The sequence below is a fragment of the Elgaria multicarinata genome, chromosome 5 (assembly GCF_023053635.1).
Source record: "Elgaria multicarinata webbii isolate HBS135686 ecotype San Diego chromosome 5, rElgMul1.1.pri, whole genome shotgun sequence".
In the NCBI taxonomy this organism is placed as follows: Eukaryota; Metazoa; Chordata; class Lepidosauria; order Squamata; family Anguidae; genus Elgaria; species Elgaria multicarinata.
In genome coordinates this window covers 119638348-119658184 of record NC_086175.1, presented here as the reverse complement: position 1 = coordinate 119658184, position 19837 = coordinate 119638348, and the positions used below count along the sequence as shown (strand labels likewise).

At 43.3% G+C, this 19837-nt stretch overlaps 1 protein-coding gene across 1 annotated transcript in view; it reads left to right on the top strand.

Annotated features, from left to right (window-relative positions):
* CNTN5 (contactin 5) overlaps positions 1 to 19837 on the top strand; it is a 447440-nt gene that overhangs the window by 387 nt on the left and 427216 nt on the right. The gene's annotated exons all lie outside the window — the stretch shown is intronic.

Below are 19837 nucleotides of genomic sequence, written 5' to 3'. Positions count from 1 at the left end.
GTGCCCAGTGCAAGGACAGACCTTCAGCCGAGTGTTTGCGAATCCCCAAGAGCGCAGGGGTGCAGGTATTTCCTGGCTTCGGGGATCATGGCCCACACCCTTTCCCCTCACCGCATTAATGGAAGCATTAATAGGGCCTTTGGGGGCTTATTAATAGGGCCACTTGTGTTAATAAGGCCCCATCAGCAATGGAGGGGGGAGAAACATGCAATTTCCCCAATGCTGAGGAAATCGCATGTTTCCCTGGAGAAATTTCGTATTTCCCCCCTGCACACTAACAGCGGCTGCATCATTATCTGTACACCACCCTGAGATCTTATTGCTATAGGGCGGGATATAAATGTTTTAAATAAATAAATAAATAAGCAAGCAAGCATGGAGGGGGGAATATGTGATTTCCCCAGCTGAAAGCCTATGCGCACCAGTTGATGGGGAACACAGGCTGGAGGGTGCTGTGCACTTGTGTCCTGCTTGTGAGTTCCCGGCTGACCACTGTATGAACAGAATGCTGGTCAAGATGGACCCTTGGTCTGGTCCTCCAGCTCTTCTTAAGGTTGTTTTGGTTTTTCAATGTATTGAGTATGATATGAATTTATACAGGGTGTTCATTCATTTTTGGAGTTTTAACCTTGTTCTTTGGTGAGGAATTTGCAGTTTCCTTTTACAGATAATTGTTTACTGGTTTTATGATCACCCCCTCCCCTCCTCCCAGGTGATATTTCGAGTTTTCTTGAGATGTTGACACAGTACAGGTTAAAAACATGAGAACAAGTGGTAGGATCCAAAGAGTTACTTGAGGTGTGCTCAAGGGCATGGATGCGTCAGTGAGATTGTTTACTTCTTTCTTTAAATGACAGAAGTGTGTGCCGTATCACAAAGTGCGCCACCAGTTTCAAAAGTGTTTTGCCTTGATACATTGGAAGACCTGGATCTGGGCCAGTTGCTGACAGAGAGAGAGAGAGAGAGAGAGAGAGAGAGAGAGAGAGAGAGCTTGGAACCAGTAAGTGGAGCAGGGGAAACAGCAGGAGAAACAGAAATCATGAACCAGAAATCAATGCCAATTACAGATCGCTGATGCCCAAGCAAAATTTCACCCTGAACAGGAACTTTTTATAGTCCTTCCTGGTCAGGGCAAGAGCCAATGGTCAGCTTTTATTGGTAGGTCTCTCCAGAGCCCAATAATCCGTTACTGCTCGGGGAACACTCTAAGGTGATTTCCTAGACAGGGCAGTTCACTTGGATCCATGCAAATAGTGCAGTTCTTAGGATCCCAACCAATAATTAAGACAATTGTCTGTGTACCACTTTCTATTGGAATTGGAAACGGGCGTATTTAAATGTCCTGCGTGGCACGGTTGGTGCTTCCGTGTGGTCATGTCCCATACTGCTCTGGCAATATAAGAACTGTCTCAAATAAATGGTAAGGCACACACAATCTGTGCTAAGGACTTCATCGGACAGGTGAATGCTTTAAAACTTGTGTTATAAGTCTCCTTGGGTATTGAGAAAGAATTTGAAAGAAGTAAGAAAGGTGGCATCATTATGTTTGGTATTTTGAATGGAAATTGCTTTTAGCTAGTGCCTATTTTTGAATGTTTTAAACCTTGTGTTATATGTCTCCTTGGGTCTTATTTTAAAGAGAAAGGTGACTGAGGGAATAACCCTATGCATGTTTAAGATGGAAAAATGTCCTACAACTCCGAGGAGTCATCAGGTAGTTTCTGTCTAGACTTGCATAGGTTTGTGCCCTAAGAAATTCAAATCATTGTCATCATTTTCATCATCATCTGGGATATAGCTCCAGGTACAGGGGGCAGCAAGAGGGGAAAGGAGCAATGACCATTTGAAGGAGGAACCGTGTAATCTGTTTTAAAATTGAAAATTGTCCCTATGCCATGTTCTAGAAACCATGATGGTTCTGTATGTGTATATTTTTGTTCAAAATGTGTATGGTGTTTCCGCACACCAGTGGAGTTTTTTCTTGCACAATGACATCTTGTCTTGCTTTTAAACTTGGCTTTACATGGTTGGTATTATCCATTAGTGTCAACAAATTATGTTGATTTATGCTTGATTATAATCATTTAATCTTTCCGCATAGGGATTCTTGCAGTCCGATAGGGTTTTACTTAACTTGATTTTTCATCTGTCTTTCATTTTATTTGCCGACTCCGTTTTTTTTTTAAAAGAAGTTATTATGTTGGTTTTCAATGTTGGGTCAACAGTATGGGTCAGATTTAATCCTACTTATTCCCCCCTTTTTCATTGTGAATATCAACAGAACAGAACAGAAAATATATCATGAAAAAGAAAAGAGGGGGGGAAACATTACATATATAGCAATATCAAAAATTTCCCATCATAAGGAAAAGGGGAGGGGGAAAGTTATACATAGAGTAGAGCAATTTAAATCAGTGGGGCTTAAATTGGTCACACCTAAGTCACAGTTAACACCTTTCAGAGAGGGAGCCATGTTAGTCTTTTGTAAGAAGTACTGTTTGTTATTTAAATTGAAATCTGTATTCAAATTTGTTTGTTTGTTGAATTGTTCAATTGATGCTCCACCTTCTGAGCCTCTAGGACCACCCTAGAGGAGTTTATGTCATAATAAAGCAGTAAAAAACATAGCAATAAGAGCGACAAGAATATATTTAAAATGTTTATGATAAATGATGAAGAACAAAGGCATAAATCAACACCTCTAGGAAGCGCTTAACTGGTCCCGTCTCCATCTGGTAACATTAAGGAATCCTCTGAGGCCTGTTGTGATATCTTTAAAAAGCATTTTCAGGATAAATTCCCTCAAACCACCATGACTTGTGCTAAACAATTAGGGGTGTGATCCGCTTCGCTTAGAATCAGAGAAGCAACAGCGAACCGGGGTGATCCGCCTCCCCTAAAGGCGGAGGAGAAGCAGATCAGGGGGCTGGAGAAGCATGGTGAAGAGAAGCGCTATAAGCGGAGCGCTCCTCTTTTCGCGGAGCACTCCGCCCGCCATTTTGGATTTTTTCGCCCATAGGATTGCATTGCGGAAAAGATTAGTGGATAACTTTTTTGTTTTTCAAGCTAACTATTTGAAACTCGCTGTGCTTAGAGAGTCATGGGTGGGGGCTCATTTTGAGTCTTTTTTCAGCACTCTGCGTGCTGTGGTTTGCTTGCTATATTTTTTTAAAAAAAATAGGGTAAAAAAGCAGGAGAGGTACCTTTTTGAAGTGCTGAGAGGCAGATTCAACTCCCAGTCATGATCACCTAATGAAGCATCCTCCAATCCCAAAGTTGGAGGGGGGTATTAAGCAAAACAGGATACTTAGTAACTTGGGATACTGGGAAACTTCTCTTTCTTAGTCTCTGAACGGACTTTTCCCAGTGATTTTTTAAACAGTAGCCCCACCAAATGCACAAACACAACCTGAAATCATATACTAAGCAAATAAATAACAGATAGGAAACACAGCACTGCTACTCACCCTAACCTTGGTGAACAACTGAATAGATGTGGTGCAAGGGAATGAGGTCCCCTACGGCATGTGGACATGCCCAGTGCACTCCTGCCCTTGGAGGATCATCAGAGCCCTCCAAAGATTAACCAGTGGAGACTGGAGTGGAGAAGCTATGCCTGTCATGAGTTGAAGTGTCAGGTACTACCTTCTTAAAGACTGGTACTTACTTAGGGCCAGTCAAATTGGCATATCCCCCTCCCCCTGGGAACGTCCACTTTCCTCTTACTGGTAAAAGACAGACATAGCCTTTTTTAAAAAAAATCTTCTTGTTGTTTATTCAGCAACACTGCTGCTTTTAATTTCACCCCTTTGTTTATTTATTTATTTATTTATTTATTACATTTTATATTTATACACCCCATAGCCCAAGCTCTCCTGGCTTTTCCTCTTCAGTGAAGTCAGGCAGGCTTTCATTGTGGTTCAACTCCTTGTTGTTGTTGTTGTTGTTGTTGTTGTTGTTGTTGTTGCTATTAATATTAATTATTAACTATTATTAACATTATTATTATGTTGTTGTTTAATAATGGCTGTGATCACAATGCAGTCAATCAACTCTGAAGCAAGGATCACAAGGCTTTACTCTTAACCTCCTAGCCTCCTAGTTATGGGATGCAAAAGAAAAGGCATCTCTCTGTGCTGCTCCCGCCTCACAGGGATGGTTTGCATTACTGGCTTTGAAACAATCCTTGGCTCATTTCCTTGTGCCCCCAGAAATGTCTGCTCCATGCCTGCCTTCCCACCTCTGCCTGGGTGCTGTTGTTTTGGGGTATCTGCTGGGACTGACTTCCTCATAGATCTATGGCATAGTCATACATCTCTGCCTGCCTCTCTGCCTGCCTGGTGCCTGGGAGCTGTACTACATGATGGGCTTTGTGGTTCAACCCCACAAGCCTCTGGCATGCTTGCTCCCAGTGCTGCCTGTACTCCTCCTCTGTGCCTGCTTCACAGGGATGGTTTGTGTGTGTCTTGCTTTGACTCAGGGGATAAATCCTTCCTGAGCTCACTTAGACTTTTTGAAATTCCAAATAAATTTTTCAAGTGTGGAAGGAGATTCATATTTAGGTTTATCTACTCCCCAATTCATGGCATGTTGGGATTTCCTTTGAAATGGCCATGAATAAAGCCCATTGAGCTGTCTGCAGCTTTAAATCCCTGAGATACTGGGGTGTCCAATTTTCAAAAATCCCCCCAAAATCAGGGGAGGCTTGGATTTGCTTGAGGCTTGGCATGCATGTGTATACATGCATCAGGTGTCATGGTGCCTAATTTGACGTTTCTAACGTGAAAATTGACAGAGTTCTAGCATGGGACGATTTGGGGTGAGTTAAAAGGTTAAAGCCCCGCCAAAAATCAGGGCATGATGGGATTTGCTTGAAACTTGCCATGAATGTGGATCTAGTTGGCATCTGTGAGGGTGCCTGCTTCAAAGGTTTTTTTCTGTCAAAATATCAGAGTAAATCCCACATCTGAAAATGGGGTATCCGATTTTCAAAAATCCACCCAAAATCAGGGGAGGCTTGGATTTGCTTGAGGCTTGGCATGCATGTGTACACATGGATAAGCTATCATGGTGCCAAGTTTGAAGTTTCTAACATTAACAGAAAAAAAAGTTGTAGGCTTTTTTGGATTTCAATACAAGTCTATGGGGGGAAGCAGAGCTCCGATCCGGATCCGGAGCTTCGCAGCGAACCACAGCGGATTATAGGTGGAGCGGAGCGGAGCAGACCCGATCTGGAAGTTGCGAATCTGGAAGAGAAGCGGATCGGGGGGTCCGTGCACACCCCTATAAATAATCGAATTAGATGAGTCTTATGGAAGTGTCCAGAGCTGCATCTGGTCCTGTGCTGATACATGAATTTAATTGTGGAGTCCTGAGAATTTGGGCAGGTACTTGCCCAATTTCAGCCCACTTCGTGTGTCTCTGGCCCCTCCTGGATTCATTGGCTCTATCCCGCAGGCAGCAGGCAATCAATTCAGTTCCATCTTTTCAGTCCCATCTTTTCAGAGGCAGTGATTCAACCCCTCCTGAAGAAACCTACTCTGGACTCAGAAGACCTTGGCTGGTAGCTATTTATTTATTTATTACATTTTTATACCACCCAATAGCTGAAGCTCTCTGGGCAGTTCACAGTTCCTGCAGTTCCTGGGAAAGGTAGTCAAGTTGCTGTATAACTTCAGGCATTTTGGGATGAGAATAAATTTCTAGATCCATTTCAACTGGGGTTTAGCCTTGGTTTGGGCAATGAGTCTGTTTTAGTCACCTTGATGTCTGACCTATGCTGGGATAAAGACACGGGGGGTGGGGTAGAGAGAAAAAACTGATTGATTCTCCTAGATCTCTCTGAGGTTTTCAGTACGACTGACCATGGTATCCTTCTGTATAGGGTGGGGTAGGAATTGAAGGCTGGGTGTTGTAATGGTTCCTTTATGGTTCCTTGGCATTTTTGTTATAATACAATGCAGGTTCCTTTTTGCCTCCATGTTATTTGACATCTACATGAAATCCCTGAATGAAATCACCCAGAGGTTTAGGGTGAGGTGTCATCAATATGTTGATGACATCCAACACTATTTCTCCTTTTCTACAAATTCAAGTTAAGGGAGCAGGAGATACTAAATCCATGCCTAGCTGTGATGAGGGTGAAGAACTGAAGCTCAGTACAAGCAAGATAGATATACTATGAGTCTGTGAGTCATTTCTCCAAAGCAATGGTGTTCACTCTGTACTAGATGGAGTTGCAATCCCCTGAAGAAAGAGGTTCACAGCTTTGGGGGTGTTCCTCACTCAATCTTTGTCACAAGAAGCACAGGTGCCTTTTATCAGTGTAGACAGCAGCTAGATCTACACTACTGCTTTATAGCAATATCGAAGTGCATCATAGAACCATATAATCATAGAATAGTAGAGTTGGAAGTGGCCTGTAAGGCCATCAAGTCCAACTCCCTGCTGAATGCAGGAATCCATGTGAAAGCATCCCTGACAGATGGCTGTCCACCAGCATCTTAAAGACCACTAGTGTGGGAGCTCCCTAGGTCATTGGTTCCATTGTCGTTCTGCTTTATTTATTTATTTATTTATTTATTTTATTACATTTTTATAACGCCCAATAGCCAAAGCTCTCTAGGCAGTTCACCCCTCATTAATTTTTGTGAACCGCCCAGAGAGCTCCGGCTATTGGGCGGTATAGAAATGTAATAAATAAATAATAATAATAATAATAAAAACAGTCAGGAAGTTTTTCCTGATGTCCATTGATATCTGTTGGTGCATATTGCACATTCCATATGCCACTTTCATAGAATCATAGAATAGCAGAGTTGGAAGGAGCCTACAAGACCATCGAATCCAACCCCCTGCTCAATGCAGGAATCCATCTTAATGAAAGACCACCCTTTCATTGTGGTCTTTCCTGCTATTTATTCCATACTATCCAAACTACTGCAACAAATGTTATTGTGTATCCTCTGTAGCTTTAACATGATGGGATCGTAATGATTTGAGTCAAGCTGTAGATCTGGGCTTTAGCTAGACAGGGTGAAACCCTGGGGCAATCCCCAGGATCGTCCCTGTGCGTCCACATGATGCACAGGGGATCCCGGGATCAGGGAGGGATGATCCCTCCCTTGCCCAGGATCTTGCCCATGCCTTCGAGCCCGCTTTCTCCGTGGCCTCAGGATGACCCCGAGACTGCAGAACATGTGGGCGGGCATCGCGGGTTGACTTGGTTCCTCATGGTTCCTCGCGAGGAGCTCGGACCCGCGCATGGGGCACAGAGCTCCTCAGGAGCTCTGCGCCCATCGGGGTGGGGGGAGAGGGGAAATTAACTTTAATTTTTTTTAAAAAAACTTACTTTTCTGCGCACAAACATTCATTCAGTCTTCTTCTTTAAGATTTTTTTTAAAAAAATGGCGGCCACGACATCCTCACCCTCCAAGGTCATCGCGTGCTGCGTGTAAACTGAGGGGGAGATCTCGTGATAAAAATATCATGAGCTCTTCACCCCTCCATCCTGCTAGACCGCTTGGTCTAGCAGAAGCCCTGGCCTCATACACCAGCGCCTACCTGAACAGAGGTACCATCTTAGAGTACTGTAAATTTAGGGGTGGGTGAACTTCTATTTGCCGGGCTGTGTGAGGAAAGGCTCACAAGGCCCTGCCGAGTGCTTGTCAGCCGCTTGCCCACATGCTGAAATTGTGTACTTCCTCTTCCTGCCTCAATGGTGGAGGGAATTGCACTGTTAATTGTGCATGCCTTCTGCCAATGGTGGCCTTAGAGGCCCCAGTGTTGCAAGGGTAAAGGCACGAATAGAGCCAGCCAGGCACTCACAGCATCCCTAACCATAATACGCTGCTAGAAAAACAGAGATCCTTCAAAATTAAAATTCAGCCAAAACATTACGTTTGTTTTTGCTGTTCTTGAAAAACATCTTTATTAACCATGATGGATAAATGGAGCCTCGCGGTCCAGAGGTGGTCCAGATAATACAGTAATCTAGTTCCTGGGGGTGAGAGATGGCTGGGCAGTTTCCATGCCCTTCATGTTTGGCTACAAAAACAGTGTGTAAGAAGTTAATCCAAACACCTATTAAATAGCATGTGCGTGCGCGCGCACACACACACACACACACAATTTGCTCCACTGGAGACAGCATATTATCTCCAGCAGCTCCAGAAGTGAGCTGGCCCAAGATATTTTGCTGCCTGAGGCAAAGGACAATAAGCCTACATACACCATTACTGCGGAGCATGTGTGGGAAGGTGTTGTTGCACTCATATCCTGCTTGTGGGCAGCTGATTGGCCACTGTGTGAACAGAATGCTGGACTAGATGGACCCTTGGTCTGATTCCGCAGGGCTCTTCTTATGTTCTTACAAGATGGCACCCTCTCCCAGCTGACTGGACTGGCAGATAATGGCTTCATCTACACCATGCAGGATGAAGATATACTATCTACATCCTTTGATATACTATCAAAGTGGTATATAAAAGGCAGGAGCCACACCAAGCAAGATATACCAGTATGAAAGTGGTATATGGTAGGTGTCAATGGGCCCCAACAGTTGTCAGTGCACTTCAATACCGCTATAAAGCAGTAGTGTGGCTCCTGCCTTTTATATACCACTTTCATAGCGCAATATCCTGCTTGGTGTAGATGAGGTCGAAGCCATCTCCAACACTAATGGGACAACGTTCTCCGCTAAACTTGAAGGCAGCAGGCTAACTTAAAGAGTGCAGAGTAGACTGCAAGACACACATTTATCTCCTTAATTTGCCACCTGAGGCAACTGCCTCACCTTACCTGCATGGAGGGGTGGGATTAAAAAACTCTCCCTCATGCCTGCTGCCAAACTGAATTCAGCCCACTGCCCCTGTGCTGTTTTTAACTAAAAACAGAAATAAAGAAGATCCGGTCATGGATCTCATATGTCTCCTGTAGTTTGGCTTTTCCTTAATCATTTATTTTTAAGAGCTCCATTAGACAATCATTTTATTGCACACTCGTTACTGGGCACTCACTGATTTTTGCAGGTCCCTCTCACATCATCATCTGCCTCCCATGCGCCTCCCGTCCCTTCTAGCCTTCGCACAACACACACGCCCCACTAAGTCCGACATTTTTGAAAATGGAAGTTGTCACTATCTCCTGCTGTGTGCAGGAGAAGCAGCATGACCAAAACAGCCCACTGCGTGAGCCACGTGCACGTTGTTTACTTCCTCTTTCAAAAGAAGAACTAATGAGGGACAAACGCGGGGGCGGAAAAATGGCAGTAAGCAAATACAATTTCCCGCCATGTGATGACACTTTGGCCTTAGCTACACCTACCTGTGAGTTCACGTTTTATTGCGAGATCCCCCCTCTGTTTACATGTGATTCGCGATGACCTCAGGGGGAGAGGTGTCGTGCCCGCCATTTTAAAAATTTCTTTAATTTCCATGCACTCGTGCACAAAAGTTAAGTGTGTTTTTAATATATTTCACGCTCCCCCCACCCCACCCCCCATGGGCGCAGTGCTCCTGAGGAGCTCTTCTCCCCATGCGTGGGTCCTGGCTCCACACGAGGAACCATGAGGAGCCAGGACAAACTGCAGCGCCCGGCCACACCAGGCCTAAAGGGGAGGGCAAGATCTCAGGGCAAGGGAGGGATCATCCCTCCCTGATCCCGGGATTCCCTGTGCGTCATGTGGACACACAGGGACGGTACCGGGGATTGCCCCGGGATAAAGCCCCATCTCGCTATGGCCTTTAAGTCTAAGAAATTCCATATGTTGTTATCAGCCACTCCAATCCATCTATTCCTCAAATGAAACTGAAGCACCTTTGAAATGTAAACCACAAACAAGTGAAAGATTAGCATTACAAAACAACATTGCATGGTGTTCAAATTAATGCTAAGCACAGTATTAGTTTGAAGAATCACAAAACACCAAACGCATTAGTGAGTCACCCAGGAATGCTGTTCAAAATTAAATACCTGTTTTGTCTTTTTGTTTTCAGCTGCTATTGATTCCTGCCAGGTATTCACTGAGGTCTGTGTTATCCTCTTTAATTCATTGACTAGATCCCCAGATTTACTTCAGCTTTGCTAAAGAAGATTATTTTATAAAAAATAATGCTTGCTTCAATAACACTCTGCATTACATTTACCCTTACAAATAGTACTTGCATTTTAATTTTGCATAAGGCAATTGTCACACTACCATCCTATATATGTCAACTAGTGAAATTGTTGACAGATATGCATACGGGGAGACAGTATGTTTATTATACGGAGAAGATTGTGGTGAGACATGATAGCACTCTTCAAATACTTGAAAGGTTGTCACACAGAGGAGGCCCAGGATCTCTTCTCAATCATACCAGATGGGCTCAAGTTACAAGAAGCCAGATTATGGCCGGACATCAGGAAAGACTTCCTGATTGTTAGAGCAGTACGTCAATAGAGCCAATTACCTAGGGAGGTCATGGGCTCCTCTCCCACACCAGAGGCATTCAAAAGGCAGCTGTACAGCCATCTGTCAGGGGTCCTTTAAGATGGATTCATGGAATCATAGAATAGTAGAGTTGGAAGGGTCCTATAAGGCCATTGAGTCCAACCCCCTGCTCTATGCAGGAATCCACCTTAAACCATACCTGACAGATAAAGACTGATTTCTTCTGGCAGGCCTATTCAGTGGAATTTTTAGATATTTTTATGTTTTAGGATGGTTTTTTATGATGTTTTTAACAATGTATATTATGTTTTAATTCAGTTTTATGTATTTTATCACTTATTGTTGTTCCCCACCTCAATCAAAATGGAGAGGCAGGTAAGAAATATTTTTTTTATTTTTTATTTGAATTTTATTACACATACAATAATCACATTACATCAACTTAATGTTGTAATAAAATACCACAATAATAAAATTGTGTAATAAAATACACAATAATAAAATTAAAAAGCTAGATAAGGTTATTATTATTATTATTATTATAGAATTTATCATTCCTGCATTGCACAGGTGGTTTGACTTGATGACCTCATAGGACCTTCCAACTCTACTATTTTATGATTCTATAGGGATGCTCAGGGACTGTACACAGGGGCCTAATCTGCTCCAAGCAGGATATTGCACTATGAGAGCAGTATGAAAGTGGTATATAAAAGGCAGGAGCCACACTACTGCTTTATAGCGGTACGGAAGTGCACTGACAACTTTTGGGGCCCGTTGAGACATACCATATACTGCTTTCATACCACTTTCATAATGCTGTCTTATGCTTGGTGTGACTCCTGCTTTTTATATACCACTTTTACCACTTCCATAGTACAATATCCTGCTTGGTGTAGATTAGGCCAAGGAGATACAATGGGGTTGCTTATAGTGCCAGGAATCAGTATCATAGGTCATGGTGAAATTGTTGGTCTGCTGTATATTTTTAAGAAGTACAATTAGAGATATCTTGGGCACCTGACTGGGTCCAGAAGTTCGATGGACTCCCCCCATCCCCCACCCCTGGACCAACTTGGGTGCCTGCTTCCATCTATGCAGCTCCATCCTATGTTGTCTTTCTCGATCACACTGTGTTGTCGTTCTTGTGTGCCAATCTATTGACAAAATGGGATGGATGGAATATTAGATCCTGGCTTACAGATATATAGATAATTGAAGTCAAAGCTGACAGAATCACGTTGGATGTCAAGGTAAGCTGCAATTCTAACAATGCATTTTCGGTTTTGTCCCTTTTGACATTTGATCTCATTGCTCTACAATTACACCCGTGTTGCGTTACTGCGGTCACTGAAGCGTGTTTGCTGCTGAAAATGCTTTCTTCTATTGATTTGTGCTCCGCATGGTCCACTAAGCCAAGTGCTTTAGCATTTTAGCTTTCAGCACTTGCAATTGCAATCTTTTTGGGTGGCAGCGCAGTGGATTTGGACAGGAACTGCTGGCCATTGTTTAGAAGTACAATTTAAATATGAAGGTTATAAGAGCACTGTGGGCAAGAGGAAAAGACATCTATTCTGCCCAGGATCAAAGAGATTTCTTTTTATCCTTCTTCTATATTACATTTTTATCATGCACTTTCTCCAAACAGCTGAAAATGTTGCATATGTTTCTCCACCTGCTTGCTTTATCCTCACAACAGCTGTGTGAGAAAGGTTAGGCTGAAAGAGAATGATTGGCCCAAACTTATCTAGTGAGTTTTGTGGCTTAATAGAGATTTGAACCTGGGGTCTCCCCACTCCCAGGCAGGATCTACACTATTGCTTTAACACGGGTTATTCATTCATTTATTTCTTACATTTATATACCGCCCCATAGCCAAAGCTCTCTAGGCGGTTTACAACAGTATTGACAACTCTTAGGGCCCAGGACACACTCCAGATACAGTTTTCAAAGTGTTATATCCTGCTTGGAGTAGATATGGCCCCCAGTCCTATTATAACCACTACATTATAATAGCTAGAATAGAAAAATAGGTAGAATAGAAAAAGCAGCATTAAAATGTACATTATAATAGTACATTACAACCACTACAGCACTTTCTGGCTAGACTGGGGCCCTTTCTACACCTAAGGATTATCCCAGGAATGCACAGGAATGATCCTGGGATGATCCCAGGGGAAAAAGGAAGGTGTAGACATGGCCTGAGTGAAATATTGGGCCTGCTCAACTTCATGTTCTCACACTGGGCCAGGAAGTTGATGACCTACCTGTAACTTTTTTAAATACTCTGTGTGTGTGTGTGTGTGTGTGTGTGTGTGTGTGTGTGTGTGTATCTATATCTCCTATATTCCTTCAAGAATACAGAAATACATGTGGGCAGGTATTGTTCTTCATTCTCACTAATCTCTTATCAGAAATTTGTCATGCAACAGAGGAACCCTTCCCCCCCCCTTTCACATGTCATATTCCATCTTTACATAGGTGTCCTATCACCTAGCTATATCTTTACGAGGCAGATGAAAACCTCCTCATTCTTTGAGATATCTTTGGTATCCAAAGGATGGAGCTATTTTTAATGCTACCTTTTCTATTCTACCATTATTATTTTGTAGTACTATTATTGTACTTCAGTGTGTCTTCAATCTTCTGAATGCAGCCTGACATCTATATAAATAAAAATGTAAATGTTCGTTTGAAAGAGACGTTATATCTCCGAAAGTTCATCACCGATTGCTTTGAAATTTTGACACAACGTTGCATTCAAATATGCGAGCGTTGTTATGTAACTATGTTCTATATGGGGTCAAAAGTTTGTCTTAAAATCGAAGAAATAGGCCTCAAAAAACCCAGTCCTGCTGATCATTGTGACATCGCCAAACAGTAGGCCAATCCACTGCCTCTGCCTCCTCTCCTATTTGCATGTTCTCTCACAATTGGCTGAGTGAATATAGATGTCACACCTGTGACAGTTACATGTTCTGAAGAAAGGTAACTGCCAAGAGTTTCCACTAACCTCCTCACCGTAAAAACATCCTTTTTAAAAAACCAAACAGTAGGCCAATCCACTGCCTCTGCCTCCTCTCCTATTTGCATGTTCTCTCCTATTTGCTCTTATAGGTCATTGTGACATCGCCAACCAGTAGGCCAATCCACTGCCTCTGCCTTCTCTCCTATTTGCATGTTCTCTCCTATTTGCTCTTATAGGTCATTGTGACATCGCCAACCAGTAGGCCAATCCACTGCCTCTGCCTCCTCTCCTATTTGCATGTTCTCTCACAATTGGCTGAGTGAATATAGATGTCACACCTGTGACAGTTACACGTTCTGAAGAAAGGTAACTGCCAGGAGTTTCCACTAACCTCCTCACCGTAAAAACATCCTTTTTAAAAAACCAAACAGTAGGCCAATCCACTGCCTCTGCCTCCTCTCCTATTTGCATGTTCTCTCACAATTGGCTGAGTGAATATAGATGTCACACGTTACACGTTCTGAAGAAAGGTAACTGCTAGGAGTTTCCACTAACCTCACCGTAAAAACATCCTTTTTAAAAAACCAAACAGTAGGCCAATCCACTGCCTCTGCCTCCTCTCCTATTTGCATGTTCTCTCACAATTGGCTGAGTGAATATAGATGTCACACCTGTGACAGTTACATGTTCTGAAGAAAGGTAACTGCTAGGAGTTTCCACTAACCTCCTCACCGTAAAAACATCCTTTTTAAAAAACCAAACAGTAGGCCAATCCACTGCCTCTGCCTCCTCTCCTATTTGCATGTTCTCTCCTATTTGCTCTTATAGGTCATAGAAGCAACAATCTTGACAGGACCTTTCAAAGGTGAAGATGTCCTCATTCCTCGCATTCCTATGATTCCAACAGATATGCCATTTCAGTTTAAGAGATTACAATTCCCAATTCGATTGGCGTTTGCAATCACCATCAACAAAGCTCAGGGCCAATCTTTAGAATTGTGCGGTTTAGATCTAGACACAGATTGCCTCTCACATGGACAATTATATGTTGTGTGTTCTAGAGTTGGCAAACCAGACAATCTCTATATCTACACAGACAATGGAACAACTAAAAATATTGTATATCCACAAGCATTGTGAAATTAAACATATTAGAAACATCCGCTTTGTCTTTTCTTTCTTTTCAATTTAACCAGACTGAGCCACAGCAACGCGTGGCAGGGTACAGCTAGTTTTAAAATATATTTCTCAGCCACATCAGTTCTCTTAATGTACCCCACAGCAGGAAAAACACAAAAAAAGGAATGAATGAGTTGCAATAAAATACACGGTACCAAACCACTGGAACAGCAGTGGAAACTGAGTTTGTAGCCACTGCTAAACTCAGTTGTGCTTTAGTTAAAAGCCGTAAGTGAAATATAGGTCTGTGAGTTAGCTGCACTAACAAGGGGGAATTAATGTACTTTACTATTCTCTATCCTGTCTTTCACTCGTGGCTTTTAACTAAACACAGGAGTTTCTGCAGACCGAGGAGCCACATGTAGAGGCATCTGGTCTGGACCCCCAAGTTGGAAGTTTCAGATCAGAAGCAGCAGGGCTTCGCTGAACAGCCGGTCAAGCCACTTATACAGTAATACAAAAATTGCCCTTAAGAGATGAACACGTGTCGAACTAATGCAAGTTTCAGCACCCTGCCTGCTATTCTGACCTGCGGCTGCTGGTGGGAGGAAGAACCTTCGGCTCTCCTCTTAGCTCCCTCCCGCTCCATCTGGCATGTTGGAGGCTTGGCGTGGATCTGACGGGAGAACCTCTGAAAGCATCCCAAAAGCTGCTCAACATGCAGTATTCAGATTTCCTAGCAAGCCCTGCCAGCATCAAAATTCATTGCCTAAAGGATGAAAAAGTCATTAGCCAGACCCCATCCAATATGTATGCCTCCCATACAGGCGAGGGCTGCTTCTGCCTTCCGTTTTCGGCACCTTCTGTCCAGTTTTGTCAAGTCCAGCGTATGCAAGTCTTTGAGAATGTGGGTTAGTTTGTTCCCTTGCCCAGGGGATAAGGCACTCATGAAATGTGGTCACCTGTCAGTCTGTAGGCCTGCCAAGAGAGCTCTTTCACGTGTGGCAAACAAACAAACAAACAAACAAACAATTGCTGCTTGGTGAATTTGTCTGTCTAGGCCTCTCTGTCAGGGCTGGCCCTCCCATGAGGCACATTGAGGTTCCTGTGTCAGGCAGCAGTTTGGGAGGACAGTGGAGTGACCACCACCCTGCTGCTTTCTTTGGCTGGCTGTCCACCCTGATTCCATCATCAGTGTCACATCAGGCACAGCATGTTGGGGGAAGATGGCAGCAATCTGCTGCCAATTGTTCACAGCTGAGAGGGAGCTTGGCTCTCATTTAGAAGTGCCGTCCCGCCCTTGCTGACACCTCATCTAGTAACCTGCTTGTCAGATGGAGGGAGGGTGCAAGTGGCTTATGGTGGTGTCAGGAGGTGCAATGGGGGAGGCAATGCCAGGCTGGGGCTGGAGGGGGTGGCCAAATTGGGGGGATTTGCTTGTCTGCCTCAGCATTTCTTTGGCTAGCCATTGGACATGCTCCAAGTTCTCTGCTATGTAAAGGAAATGGCCATGTCAATTCTCAGTGCACCGGGGGCCTTATGACATTCACAGTGAGGCCTCGTGTGGCCTGAAGTACTGCGGGGGAATGATTGTAGCTCTGTGGTCAAGTGGAGACCTTGCATGTGGAAGGTCCCAGGTTCAATCCACGGCATCTCTAGTTAAAAAAAAAGAAAAAAGGATCAGGTAGCAGATGATATGGAAGAACTTTGCACAAGATCCTGGCAGTCAGAAAGCAACTGGCAATCAGAGTAGAAAGTACTGAACTAGATGGCCAAATAGTCTGACTTAGGGCTCATCTACACCAAGCAGATATTCCACCATGAAAGTGGTATGAAAGCAGTATATAAAAGGCAGGAGCCACACTACTGCTTTATAGCGATATTAAAGTGCACTGACAACTGTTGGGACCCATGACACATAGCACATACCACTTTCATACCACTTTCATAGATGTGTCATGGGCCCCAACAGTTGTCAGTGCACTTCAGTACCACTATCAAGCAGTAGTGTAGATCCTGCAGTGCACTTCAATATCACTATAATGCAGTAGTATGGCTCCTGCCTTTTATATACCGCTTTCATAGTGGAATATCCTGCTTGGTGTAGATGAGCCCTTAGTGTAAAGGATTTTCATGAGGAAGTGACAACATTATTGTCCTTCCAGCAATTTCTGGAATGAGCTTCTTAGAGAGGTTTGTCCGGCCCCTACATATTGTACTCTTTCCATTCCCTGCTCCCAATCATTATTAGCATTTTAGCATTCCAGTTTTTAGCTCTGCTTTTTTAAACCTGCTATTGCATTTTGCTCTGGTTGCACTTTTTTACTGCACTTTTAAGCCATTATATTTTATATTGCATCTTATGATGCATTTTGTGGTTTTATTAATTGTGAACTGCGCAGAGAGCTTCAGCTGTTGGGCAGTATAGAAATGTAATAAATAAATACTTTAAATAAATTAATGGGGCCAGAAAGTGCTGCAGAGCAGTGGGTCCTAGACTGTTCTGGAAATGCTTCCATCCTGACCAGGAGCTATGGTCCTGGCAATCTTCTCAGAGGTGGAATTCAGCATTGTCATTGCACCTAACTCCAGATCTCTTGCTGCCTCCCAGTTCAGCCATGGTGCTGTGACTCAAAGGTGATTCAAGCTTATGACATATAGAAGCCATTTCCTTTCGGTATGATCACATACCATGGTGGAAATGAGTCTAAGAAGGAACAACATAGGTGGCTCCAGTGACATGCAAGAGCACAGCACTTATGGAATAAACATCCCAAAGAGCTTTGTCTGGCCCCTACGTCGTTATATTTTCAGCACCAGGCAAAGACCTTTTTTTTCCTCCCAGGCACTTCTAGGTTATTACTGCTGTTTTATCAATTCTGGTGATGTTTATTGTTTTGTATTACATTGTATTTTATTCTTTTAAAAATTACATTGTCTTTTATATTGTGTTATATGGCATTTTAGCTTTTTAACTGTTATAATCCACCCAAAGAACAGTTATTGGGTTGTTTAGAAATGTACTAAATAAAATAAAATAAATAAGAGGCCCAAGCAGATATTCCCCACCAAGAGGCCGAGCAGAAATCCTGAACCAAGAGGGTGTGTTGTGATGTTCACCTAAGAAAGAGTCAAGTAATTATCCCTATCCAAGTTGTTCCTCTGCATACATGTTTCCAGAGCCGTGTGTGATCACTTCACAGGGAAATGTCTCTGACCCCATTCCACACACCTGGAGCCACACAAAATTCCCAAGTAAAGACACAAGGCCAATATGTTAAGCACATTAATCTCTCCAGCCAAGTGGATCTTTTTAAGACTGAGACTTTCAGGGCATGTCTACTCTAGTCATTTTTCCCGGGGTCATCCCTACGTCATCCCTACACATCCAAATGATGTACAGGGTAACCCAGGGGTAACCAAGAATGACCCCTCCATTTTCATGGGATAACTGGTTGCCCAGTTATCCCAATTTTCCCCATGGTCCTGGGACCATCCCGAGGACCGCGGGCGGTGTGGCGCACGATCTTGCCTCCTCGCGAGTAAGCATGGCACTGGAAATGGGCACAGAGCTGCAGGGGGAGGCTCTGTGCCCTTTTGGGGTGGGGGCAGCATTTTCACTATCCCTGTGATTGAGGGGGTTGGGGCCCGATATCGGCCTGATACTTTTGCAAAGGATTGGGGCCTTGCAATTGTGTGACCGGCCCCTCTGTTGTTTTTATACTGTTTTTATGTTTTTTAAAATTTTTGTATACTTTTAATATTTACTATTTTTAATTGTTGTAAACCGCCCAGAGAGCTTCGGCTGTGGGGTGGTATATAAATGTAATAAATAAATAAATGTAATAAATAAATAAATAAATAAATAATAAATAAAAAGGAAATGGCACCTGTGACATCCCTCTTTCCTCCCAGGACATCGCTTGTGCATGTGCACATGGGGGAGGATCCTGGAACCCGGAAAACCCAAGATCCTCCCGCCCCACTCCCCGAAGGCTCATAGGTGTACATGAGCCCTCAAGGGCTGAATATACATTTGACCCCTTCTTTCTTTTCTGACTTGGAGTGCATTGTTTGTCAGAGTCGATGTGGGAAATTGTCCCCACTGGTCTCTTCTAAAGGAAAGCGCCACTTACTCTACGTTCAAAAGAAATATCCAGATATAGGTAAGCTGTGCAGTTTGGTTTGCTAAGGCTGAGTAAGCCACATTAAACAACAATGATTGCATGGTAACTTGTCAATGTGAGGGAGAAACATGGGGATTGAAAGGGTGCAGGCCGCCTGGGATGTCAATTAATGTATGCAGGCAAGAAAATGTCTGAGGAAGGCTCCCAGAAGTTTGAAGACAGAAGTGACTTGAATAGGGTGGCCATTTACACATTGGCCCAAGCAGGATATAACACTTTGAAAGCAGGTTGAAAACAGTATATGGAGTGTGTCCTGAGCTCCGACAGTTTTCAATACCGTTATAAACCTTTATAAAGCAGTAGTGTAGCTCCTGCCTTTGTCAAATAAGAGAAGTATCATCTACAAAGTGGAAACAGGCTTGCATAAAATGTACATATCTGCAAATGTAGACATAATTCATATAATTTAAATAGAACTACAATACATCTCATGATAGTGAAGAAGGCCCTTTGTCTATATCCATGTGTCCAAATGATGATGGGAAACTCCAGGGCCCCTGACAAAAATAGCATTTTGTTCAAGTTGCATAGAGTTGGACTTCGTTTCTGTAGGAGATGAGGGCTACAGCGTTGGTCTTAGCAGGTTAGTATTAGGAGGATGAAGATTACGCAGAGAGGAATATAGAGAAAACACTGAGAAGAGTGAAGGTGGAGCAAGACCACGGAGAGAATTTATGAAGAAGCTTAAACGTAATACAGAAAGATAAACAAAGCCAGTGGTGAGCATGATAAAAAGACAAGTGATATGCTTAGAACTGCAGCCAGCCTTGGTTTATGGTAGAGCAGTGCTTTTGTCAGTAGGCTTTTTTTTATTTTAGGGCAGCTTCCAAAAGGAGATGAAGCCTCCTCTGGAAATGATACTGAGCACAGCCAGGATTCATTCGGAGCAAGTGCAGCTGAAACAAACCACAGGAGGGAGCATTTTCAGCTCAGCACAGGCCAGAAAATGATAGCATTCAAGCTCAGGGTAGCTCCGAGTAGCCGTTGGTTTAATTCGTAAAGCCGTTCCCCTTCAGCACTGTAGCATGCTGCTAAAAACAGTCCTTTGGTCCCTTCCCAAGGCTCTGTAGGTCTCATTTTCCTAAGCGCTACAGAGGAGAAAAACATACGTCTCTTCTGAAAGATGTCTTT